Here is a 10999-nt window from a genome sequence, read left to right as displayed (position 1 = left end):
GCTGCACCACCAGGGAGGGCCCCCAAACTGCTTTTTAATTGGATATATTTACCACAGTTTCTTTTCTCTGTTAATACACTTAATGAATCACTTATATAAACATGATTAAGTAATAAGACTCAGCAGAAATGCATTAAAGTATTTCACTTTCTATGTTAATGCTTTTTCACTTTCTATATAACAAGTTGTTTTCTACACACTTGGTTTCTCAGACTCTTTTGAGATCTGGCATGCTTTTGCCACTCTTGCCAGAAAATGCCTGTCTACACCTCACTTCTTCCCGGGGGGGGGCTAGTGGTCCTTAGGTCTAGTGACTCCTTCATCTGCATGTGACTGTTGGCTTTCCTGCTGTTTCCTGTAACTATAGCTTCTCTTCAGTTTGCTCATTCTCTGCATCAGCTTTTCCTTCTCTCACTCGCTCTCAGCAATCACACCATGATTCCATTTTGAGCACAAGACGCCCTGAGGACCCAACCGCACTCTGTGGTCAGAACACTTGGCAAAGTTGCAATGACAGTCCTGGAGTTCAAGTTAAGAGATGAGTTGTAGTTTCCCAGGCAGAGTCGGTGGAGGAAAAATTTCTAGTTAGATGGAACAGCAGGTGTAAGGGCAAGGAGTTTCGTGCAAAGGGGCTGGGCGGCAGAGGGGCTGCGAGTGTCAGTGGGATGAAGGGGAGAGCAGATGTCAGCAGGATTGCACATCGCAGGCCTTTCTTCTCTACTTAAGCTCTAGCATCAAAAATGCAGTAGAGAAAAAAAATAACTTCTTAGGCTCAGAAAAATATGGTGGTCACCACAGGGGGAGGGGAAGGAGATGTGGGGGGGGTGTGAGGTAATCCTAGAGCTTTGATGGTGGGTAAGCTTATGCACAGATTGAGATGTGGGCTGTACCCCCAAATTATATAGATTTTATATGTAGTCTATAAAATTGTATTAAAACTAAACTCAGTTGCTCTCCCCGGTGGTGCAACGGGTTAAAGCTCCGCATTATGAAGCTCTCTGAAGCCACAGCAGCACCAATTCAATCCCCGCCCCGGAGATGTCCCACATGGCGCGGCAGACCTCTCCTGACCCGCCCGCTCCTCCCCTCAGTAGTGCACTTTGTCAGTCAGTCTGTTTTGCTCCCCACCTCTGTCTCTGATGAATCCTCTCACCCACCACACCTCTGGCCTGCACCCCAGTTCTGTATGCATAAATAAATAAATCTTAAAAAAAAAATTCAGCAGATGTTTCTGCTCTTCGGTTTGGACACGGCCGTGCTGGGAGGTGTCCAGGTGGAAGACAAGAATGACCCCACCAGTCACGGTGACTGTGTCTTTGAAGATACAACCTCGAGCCTTTTGCAGGAATCATTGGTGCGCAGTCTTAATTCAGGGTAGTGTGAACTTTGATCTCACGATTAATGTAAAGCCTAGGAAAGTAGTTACGAGATTATTGGAGCAAAAACCTGCATTGGGCCATGCCAGTTGGAAGCACTGGAAACATTCTGAGGGAAGCCAAGGGAAAGACACATGCAGAAGAAGTATGAAAGCAAAGAGGCACAGCATGCAACAGGCTGCCTTGACTGAACGTGGTGGTAGGCCCTAGCATCTGGAGCTCATAGCCGGGAGCTTTTTATGGGGTTGCTAGAGTTGGGGTTGCTTCCTCTTTAGGCTGCTTATTTAATTAATTTAGCAGTTATCTTCACCACCATCATTATCATCAGCTTCGACCATGGCCATCCATTACTATGACCAGCACTCACCTATGTGGAAGAACTTATTTTAGGACCAGGACACGGTCATTTCAGTGAAAGGAAACACAGGAAGTGCAGCATCCTTGCCTGGGGGCAGGTAGTCCGTGCCTGGTTGCGCATCCCCATGGGCAGCAGAAGAGACTGGTACCCAGGAGCTGAGACATGAATAACAGCAGGTCTTGCAGTTTTCCTCCTCAAGCCCACTCTGGCTGGGACTTGCTGCCTCTCTTCACCCCTCTTCCACCTCTGGTCTTGCCCAGCTGTGCTGTCACCAGCTCTGTAGCCTTTTAAAGCATTTTAAAGATTTTTCTTTATTTATGCATACAGAACTGGGGTACAGGCCAGAAGTGTAGGGGCGGTGAGAGGATTCACCAGAATCAGAGTGGGGAGCAGAACAGGCCAATTGACAAACTACACTGCTGAGGGGAGCAGCAGGCAGGTCAGGAGAAGTCTGCCGCGCCTTGTGGGTTACCTCCAGAGCTAGGGATCGAACTCATGTTGAAGTGGCTTTAGCTTCTTAGTGCTGTGCTTTAACCCGCTGTGCCACCAGAGAGGGCCCCAGTGCAATCTTTAAAACACGAGAGTCTCATCCTGATGCTTTGTAACTTACATATGTCAGCTTCCATATGACAATGGCCAAACGCTCCCTGCCCTGCATTTACCTCCTGGTGCTGACTCTGCTATTCCTGCTGAGCAAGTTCTGATGAGAACACAAGTTATTTTTCCTCTTCTCTTCTTTTTAGATGGTTTTCTTGAGCCTCATAAGCTTTCCTTTTTTGTCTATCTAGAAAATTACTATTCCATCTTTAAGAGCCAGCTCAAATGTCACCCCTTCCAAGAAACTTCCCTCGGATATCTTTTGTGACAATTAAGTCGATTGCACTGTATTTTCACACTGCCTTGCTCTACCTGTCTGAAATCTTAAGGCACGTAGAAAAGCTAATATAAGACTGGGGTTTCTGTAGAACAGGGTTTGTAGTCTTTTCTTCTTTGTGTGAAGATGGGTATGGAGTTGGTATTTAATAGTTATTAAATGAGTGAAGCACATATATCATTAAGCTAATCTCTAAGGATAAACACCAAAAGTTTATTTTTGTGATGAGAAAGTAATTTTTTCCCCTCCTGAGATTTCTGAGATTTCCTTTCCTATTTACTTTGGTGCATGGGATGGAAGGCTAAGAACAGAGCTATGAAGGACAGAGAAAGGAAGGAAATTTGAAGGCATTCTTGGGTAGAGAGTGATAATTGAAACAGAAGTGGAAGTAAGGATCCCTTATGTGTATCCATCTCAGGACTAGAGAGAAATGTCCCCATGGAGTTTGGAAAAGGGGGTTGGGGCTCCCAGTCTGGTCACATGGTGGGACGATGTGCATCCATTCTAGTCCAGGGAGCAGAGAATACGCAAGTCTCCCTGTACAAAGTTCAGAAGGATCTTGGGCATCCACACACCAGCTGTCTCTCCATTCTGTTTATTTTCATTTTCATACTCTCTCTCATCACTTTGAAACCTTCCCTTTCAGCTTGTTCAGCTGAGATCATTGGAAAACATAAGCTTGGCAACTCCAAAGATCCTCTGGGTTCATTCATGCTTCCATGGCTCCCACTCAAGAGCTACAAGGCATTTTGCTGAGAACTCAGCACCCAACGTCTTGCTCTTTCAGTGGTCCTAGGGAGAAGTGTGGCTTTTCTAGCGGAAGGACTTTCTGCTGGTAGCCATGCTTGTGGGCGACCGTTGGTCCCCCTAAAGTGGGGGAACAGATATAGAGAATACTCTGCAGTGTGAGTCCTTTTACCCTTTATATGAATACCAACTGGCAAGTCTTGGAACATACTCTAATCTGAAGAGAAAGGGTCCTGATGGAGGCAAAAGCACCTGGGACCTCATTGCCCTTGATAGTGAGATTCCCGGAAAGTTGTGCGACTACATTTAGCTCTGAAAGTCAGAGTTGCCTCTCACAGTAGACTTAATTGGGAAGAGGCTAACGGTTCAGAGTAGCTCTCTTTTTTGTTTGGGAATATCCAGATCAATTGCCCTTCATTCAGTGCTACGGTTCTGAAGGGACCAAAGTGGGCAAAGGCACTTGTTGAAATGGGCGTGTGGGCAAGCCTGGGGGAGCAGGGTGTCAGAGCAGGCGACCACAGGGATGCGGCCATGAGCATCAGTGCACGGAGGTGGTGGCAAGGGGTGAATCCATGGTGAGGGGGCTTCCAGAGGGGGATGAGTGACCTGCAGGTTTCCGAGGGTGCAGCTGCTTTAGGACCCCTGTGGTTACATACGGGAACCAAGAGTCAAGAGCTGTCTGCTTCCTCCTTCCCCTGCTGCCCTAAGACTCTGCTCCCTCCAGTGTCGATCTTGGCACAGTTATCTGCATTTGCCCTTTTATAGGGATGGGCCATGTTTCATTCTACAAAGAACATGCAAGAATTGGACATGAACATTTTTAAATATGTGGTTTATTCATGGTTGCTTGACTGTAATTCTCCAATTAGCCATTTGGATCAATATCAGGTCAAAATCATATTTTCTTAGAGTAACTAGACCAAGAAATACACAGAGACAAAGATCAAAGATTTTCTTTTCCTCCTGGGCATTAGGACTCCAAAAGATGGGATTCAGTGGAAACACACACACACACACACACACACACACACACACACACACCTTATGTGCACCTAGCAGCCCATTATTTGCGTTGGCTATAAAGTAAGTGAAAATAATACATTATTCATTGATTCATTGAGTATGTTTCAAACACCTTTATGAGCCAGTTCCTCTGTTGGGAAGTGTGACATAGCAAGGACTAAGTCAAAGGTTCTTTATCCTTAAGGCTCTGAACTAACATAGCATCAGGCAGTAAATTAAAATCTCTATTATCTCTATGCTACAATATTTCAGTCAGCTGTTGTTTGTCCTCTACTCTGTCTTGGGAGCACAGTGGGTCCCGGTGACTGCAATCTTAGAGCAGATGCCAGGAGGGCACATCGACCTGGACACTGTCTCCTGCCTGCCAGGCAGCTGGACGTGCTGGTGGCTTTCTCAGGGGCATCCATTTCCACGGCCATGTTATGACAAGGCTGACAGCTGCCTGAGCTGTTCTGTTGCTTCCCATTGTGCAGCTGTTCTAGGAAGCATCTGTGTGGTTTTACCCGTTATTGTCTCCTGTCGTCTGTCCAGTGTCTATGGAGGAGCTTTGAGGGCCACCTGGTCAGACGTAGCCTCCTCTGCATCAGGGTGGATTCCTGGCTTCTTTCTGTCTCCTGTTTACGAAGAGCTGCCTGCACAACCTCAGACGGGAGAACACCAGCAGCACTGCTGGCGGCTCTTAGTCACTCTGCAGAGAGAGAGTTCTGGTAATTTTCCTCTGTGAGAAAAGGGGCTCCTTGCCAGTCTTAGCCTGTGACCCTCTGCTGTCCTTTCCAGTCTCAGCTGATGAAACAGAGCTTTTGATTTCCTTTTCCGTTATATTCTAGGACATGGAATCACTAGGGAAATGAGGCTAGAAACATTCAGGTTATCCCAGGAAGCCCAGAAATATTCATAGAAATGATAATATGACTCACTAAATCCTAGGATACAGCAATGATACACACACAGTAACCTCCTGGTGCTGATCGACGTGGAATGCATGTAGAATTTGTGTGTCTCTCTGTGAAAGGGCATTTTTCATCCCCAAAGTTTGTATCAGATAGGAGACACTAATACTCTTTTGCATAATCTTTTTTTTTTTTTCTGGACAAATAGCAAAAGCACCATTTAGCTCTTGGCCCAAGAGTGTCTCTCCAGTACATTTTTTTGGGGCAGGGATTTGTGGGAAATCTGGGTCTTCCAGCTTGTCTTTATAAGACTTTACTCTGATTATTGTGGGGACACCTCCTGGAAGGTAGGGTGCACATTGGTGGACAGGGGTGTCTGCACTGCATGCGTTGGCCAAGGCACCACACCACTTGTGTTCTAAACTTAAGATTTTGGTGGAATCATTTGGTAAATCCTCGCTTACTGTGGTGAATAGATTTGTGGAAAATGCAATATTGTTTTAGATTTTTAAAAATGATATATCATTGTTTTATATCCTTGCTGATATTTTGAAAATACAGGATCTCCCCCTTCAGTTGTTACCACACCCACAACCAAGGCACCCACAGTCCTCTACCATTGTGCTTCCCCTCCCCCTCCCACTTCCCACCATTCCCCATGCCTCTCTTCCTCTGGATGCCTCAGATCTCTGAGCAACTTGTAAGGATTGGTTTTAATGTTTTTTATGATTGACCCTTTGGTTTTTCTATATTCCACATATAAGCGACTTCATCTGGTATTTATCTTTCTCTTTGTAGCTTAATTTGCTTAGCATATTCCCTTCTAGGTCCATCCATGTTGCCGCAATTGGCACAAGTTTATCTTTTTCATTGCTCAGTAGTATTCCTTTGTGTACTTAGACATATCTTCTTGAGCCACTCTTCTTCACAGACTGAGAAACTGCAAATTTAAGTGACATGATATATAACAAAGCTGTGTTCACTGTAATATATATCATTTCATTCAACATCGACTGGGATTTTTTTTTTTTAATCACAGTATGGTCATGAAATGAAATGGAATGAAATATCCTTCTTTGAGATCTGCTACATCTCACTTCTCCATCACCTATCCTTTCAGACACATGATACATTCATCACTAATCGTGATTCTCCTGTGATGGTACATCGGAGATCCTGTGGGCTAAGCTGGAGAAGCTTTCTTTGGAACTGGATTTCTGAGAAGGAAACTTGCATTTTGGATCTTACAGCTGGTAGTTCCTTCTGATGGGGCTAGTTTGCCACCATTGGGGAAAGTCTTCTGTATCACAGAATAATAGCTCCGAGTAGAGAAAAGCAAAGAAAGACGTGGCCTGGCAGAGATTCCCGGGTGAGTTGAACACAATCAGGAATAACACTAAAAATTGTCCTGCCTCAGTCAGAAGGCAAAGCTGTGCTCTAGAACATTTCTCTGATTAATAGAAATTTAGTTACTTGAAGGTCAAAAAACTTTAAAGTCTACTTGATTAAAGCATAATTTTCATAAACTGAAATGTACTCACCTAAAATGTACAGCTAGTTGTGTTTTGGCAAATATATATTCATCTATATGCAACCAAATGATAATATAGAACATTTCTATCACCCTAAAATTTCCCTCTTGCTTAATTCCATGCGCATCACTTTCTCTCAGTCCCATGAAACTGTGACTCATTTTTCCCCCCAAAATAGATGAGTGCTGTAAGCTCTATAAGTTGATATCAATGAAATACAATTTGGGAAATTTTCAATCTGGCTTCTTTTGCCCTGCATATATTTTCGATGTCAATGTTATCATGTACCTGTTATTCATTCATGTTCTGGTATTTAGAAATCTACCACTATATAAATCTTTTTCTATCTCTTCTTTGTGTTTTTGTTGTCATACATGTTCTATTACATTAAAACTATCTACCTTTCAGAATCTTCAGAAAGGCAACCTATGCATTATTTTGAGAGTTTTACATTTAATTCAGAAACAGAGATGAGTTAAGTCGCATTTAATTTCAGAAAAAGAAATTCATCTTAGCTGGAACTACCACTGCCTATTGTTTATTTTAACAATTAAGGCAATTATGTTTTCCAGTCGAAGGACTGTAGGGGGAATCCCAAGTCAATATTTTCAATCTGCCAAGATTCCTTTGAAATCTTCAAGCTTTATAGTTTAATGTCTATAGGTGAAAATTATCTAATATTTTTAATTTATTAAAAACATTTATTGAGCATATACTATGTGCAGAGTTATGTTTTAGGTGTTAAGGACAAAACATTCATGGAAGTTATGATCGAGGTTGATTTATCCCAAAGTAAATTTAGGTAGAAAATTTTAACATACACACACTGTCTCTAAAGGGACTGACTCTCCCGTGTGACACCTGCCCTTGTAGGACCCTCTGAGGAGCTGACAACAGCTCAGTGTGACTCGTCAGAAGGAGAGAGGTCAACCTGACAAATTATTTCTGATTCTCAACTTTCTCCTTGGATGGCAGGGGGCATGGAGCCCAGTCAGCACTGCCAAGACTCTTGAGGTTGTGAACACATCTACAAATTACAGAGTCTAAACAATCCATCCATTTCTTTCATTTGTTAAGGCAATAAAATATACACTTATCATTCTCTCCAGCATTATTTTGGAATAAAGACCTATCAGTCTAAGAGCTCAGTCCATCGGTTTCTATTCCTCAGCTTTCCCCTTCCATGGTATTCAGAGCTTGGGTGATCTAGTTTAAGGTGATTTCCTTGGTCGATTATTGTGACATTTGACATTTCACAGCGCAAAGGCTGAAAATTGCTTCTAAGAGTTGTCATGGCATCACTTTACTAGATTGTTGGTATCTAGAAGAAGAAATACTGAAGAAATTCTCATGGAGGCCTTTTCCCTTGGTTTTACTCATCACCTGAAGGAACATGAATCCTTCTCTAATCAGCTAGGGCGCCACGTGGGAATGTTTAGCTCAGTGATATGTAGTCACTCTGTTCTGTGACACTTCAATTTCTGGAACTGCCTGTTGTGTCATACCTTCCTGGTAACCATGGCAACGGACACCGAGCTGACAAGCTCTGTACCTACCATTATTAGAGATGTGACAGTCTTGTCAACTACAATTAATTGGTTTTTTTTTTCCCCCTGGATTTGTGAGGCAATTGACGTCAGCATTTCCAGGGAGCAAATAAAGACATTTTGGAAGTGGAAAAAAACCAGACTTCACTTTAAAATCATGGTATTTACTCACAAAGGCAGCCCAGGGAGAAAAATCTGATCTCCCTTCTTTTCAAAGAGAGGGAATTTTCAAGGTTTCTGTGGGTGAAATTTGAACTCGTGGTCTTAGACATACCCTGTAAGAAACCACTGATTTTTTTCTTATAATGTTTAGAGAGGAAGCATCACAGAGAAAATTCTAAATAGTGATATAATATTTTGCACAGAAATAGTGATATAATATTTTGGACAGCCCTTGAGTGACTTTTTTTTTTTTTTTTGCAGCATTTCTAATGAGTTGCTTGCAGTTTTCTTTCTCCAAGATTTTTGGTGAACACTAATCTGGTTGTTTTGACATTGCGACTCTGCTTGTGTTTTGGATGTGTGAGACATCCCTAGACATGGGGCCTGGCATTCGTGTTTTCTGGGTATATTTGGTGGGGTGGGGTGAGGAGAGGAGTTTGTCGTGGTGTCTGCTGTGAACAGCTGAAAGGAAACCAGAAGGAAATTCCAGCACATTCTAGATGAATAAGCCCTTGTTGAGTTCCCACCATGCCTAGAGTAGTGACAAGTGGCATTTCACAGTTATTTCCTACTTAAGAACTATTCCAGTTATACATGAACATGTATATCTATAAAGCACAATGTAGTGTTGTACTTTTTGACCAAAGGAGAAAATTAACAAAGGATGAAAAAGAAGAGGACTCCTTGTCATTAAATCTGCAAATAGTTACAGAAGGAAACATAGAATGCAGCAAATATTTGGGTGAGCTGACAGGCTGTTACATCTGGGACTTTACTTTTCTCTCTCTATGTGATAGGTTATTTCCCACCTCTTCAAAATGGGGTTTTCCAGTCATGTTTGTTTTCTGTAAATACTTTACTCAAATGAGTTTTTGCTCCAGAAAATTCCTGCTGGGCTGCTAGACCTTCAGACTTCAGACTAAAACCTCAGACTGTTCTTGGCAAGTACAATTTGGTTTCTCTGGAGCTTAGCTAGGGGCCAGGAAAAATCCAGCATTGGGCCTGATCACACCCAGACTGACAGCCACTGAGAGTGTAATTGTACCTTACTGTAAAAATTCTTGGAAAATTAGTTCTTGACTAGAAGCTAACAAATGTTAGCTTTGGAGCTGGAAGGCTTTGATCTGGAATCTCAGCCCCCAACATGGCTCTCTATGTTCTGGCTCATTTTCTAATTTCATAGTGAAAAAGATTAGAATCAGGTTAGTCTAAGTGTAAAATGGGGTAAACTAGGTCAATTTCTGTACTTTCTAAACTGATTTGCCAGACTCACTATTTTGCGAAATTCCCAAAGTCACTAATGGGAAGAATTAGAAAATAGGATCTGGGGGAGGGAAGTGGAAAGGGAAATCAAGTGGGTAGTTGTGGGGTGACTACTTTTGCAGCACATTCTCAAGCATGATGCATGCCACGGAGACACAGCACACTGAGCCTTGCTGGGGGAGGAGCTTGAGAGGGGAAAAAAGCTCTACAGTAAGTTTTTGGCATGAACTTCTTGGGGTGGGAGCAATCACGCTCCAGGTTGTGTACAGGAAATGATAACGACACTATCATTTTTTGAACATTTATTACGTGAGATGCGTAAGGCAAATTGCTTTACAAAATTCCTTTGTAACAGCAGCTAAGCAGATGAGCTTTTCCCACAATGCTCAGTAGCGAGGAGACTGGAGAGTAAAGAAGTTAAATAACTTGCTTGGGGTTTACCTCCAGAAGGTGCCCACCCACGAACCCCAGCCCACAAGTTCCTCAAATAAACACATGCTGGCTGGAGCTAAATGGAATGCAATTATAACTTGACTTACACATAATATTTATCCTTTATTCATTGATTAGAAATAATTTTTGCAAGTTTCTGAGCCAGGGCCTCAGCGGATAGAAAAGTGAGAGTCATGGTCACCACTTTGACCTTCTAGGGTGAGACAGACACATTTGGAATACTTAAATGCTCGTCACTCACACAGCAGTTGAGTATCATGTGCTACACAAGGTGGAGTGGGAGCTCTGAGAGCATTACACAGGCTGGTCACAAAGCCAAGGGATGGTCAGCCTGCTTGAGGAAGTGGCACGGAATAGCATTCTGGCAGGGGGTATGCATGCCCACAGCCCCCTCTCTCCAGCCCGTATGGTCCCAAGTAAATCACAAGTCTTCAGCTGAGCCCAAATGGTGCTTCCTCAATCCTGTCTCAACTGGACACATCCTCTTTTCCTGGAATTCAATAGTACTAAAAATGAGCATTTATCATGTATCTCCTGTGCGCCAAAGGTTCTAGAAACGTCTCACAGATAATTCATTTGACCCTCAACAGCTTCTCAGCTCATTACTATTATGGTCAGCCCTTGCAAATGAGGAATCTGAGGGAGCTAGAGAACTTGCACAGGACAAGGTACAAGTCCAGGGAGAGATGTGCAGCCCTGGAGGTGATCGGGACCCTCATCTGTGCCAGCCCTGGCTGTGTTTCTTTCACGTTACTTTGGCTTTCACTAGTATCA

The sequence above is a fragment of the Condylura cristata genome, unplaced genomic scaffold (genome assembly GCF_000260355.1).
Source record: "Condylura cristata isolate star-nosed mole 26May11 unplaced genomic scaffold, ConCri1.0 scaffold00002, whole genome shotgun sequence".
In the NCBI taxonomy this organism is placed as follows: Eukaryota; Metazoa; Chordata; class Mammalia; order Eulipotyphla; family Talpidae; genus Condylura; species Condylura cristata.
Note: the sequence above shows the minus strand (reverse complement) of the source record.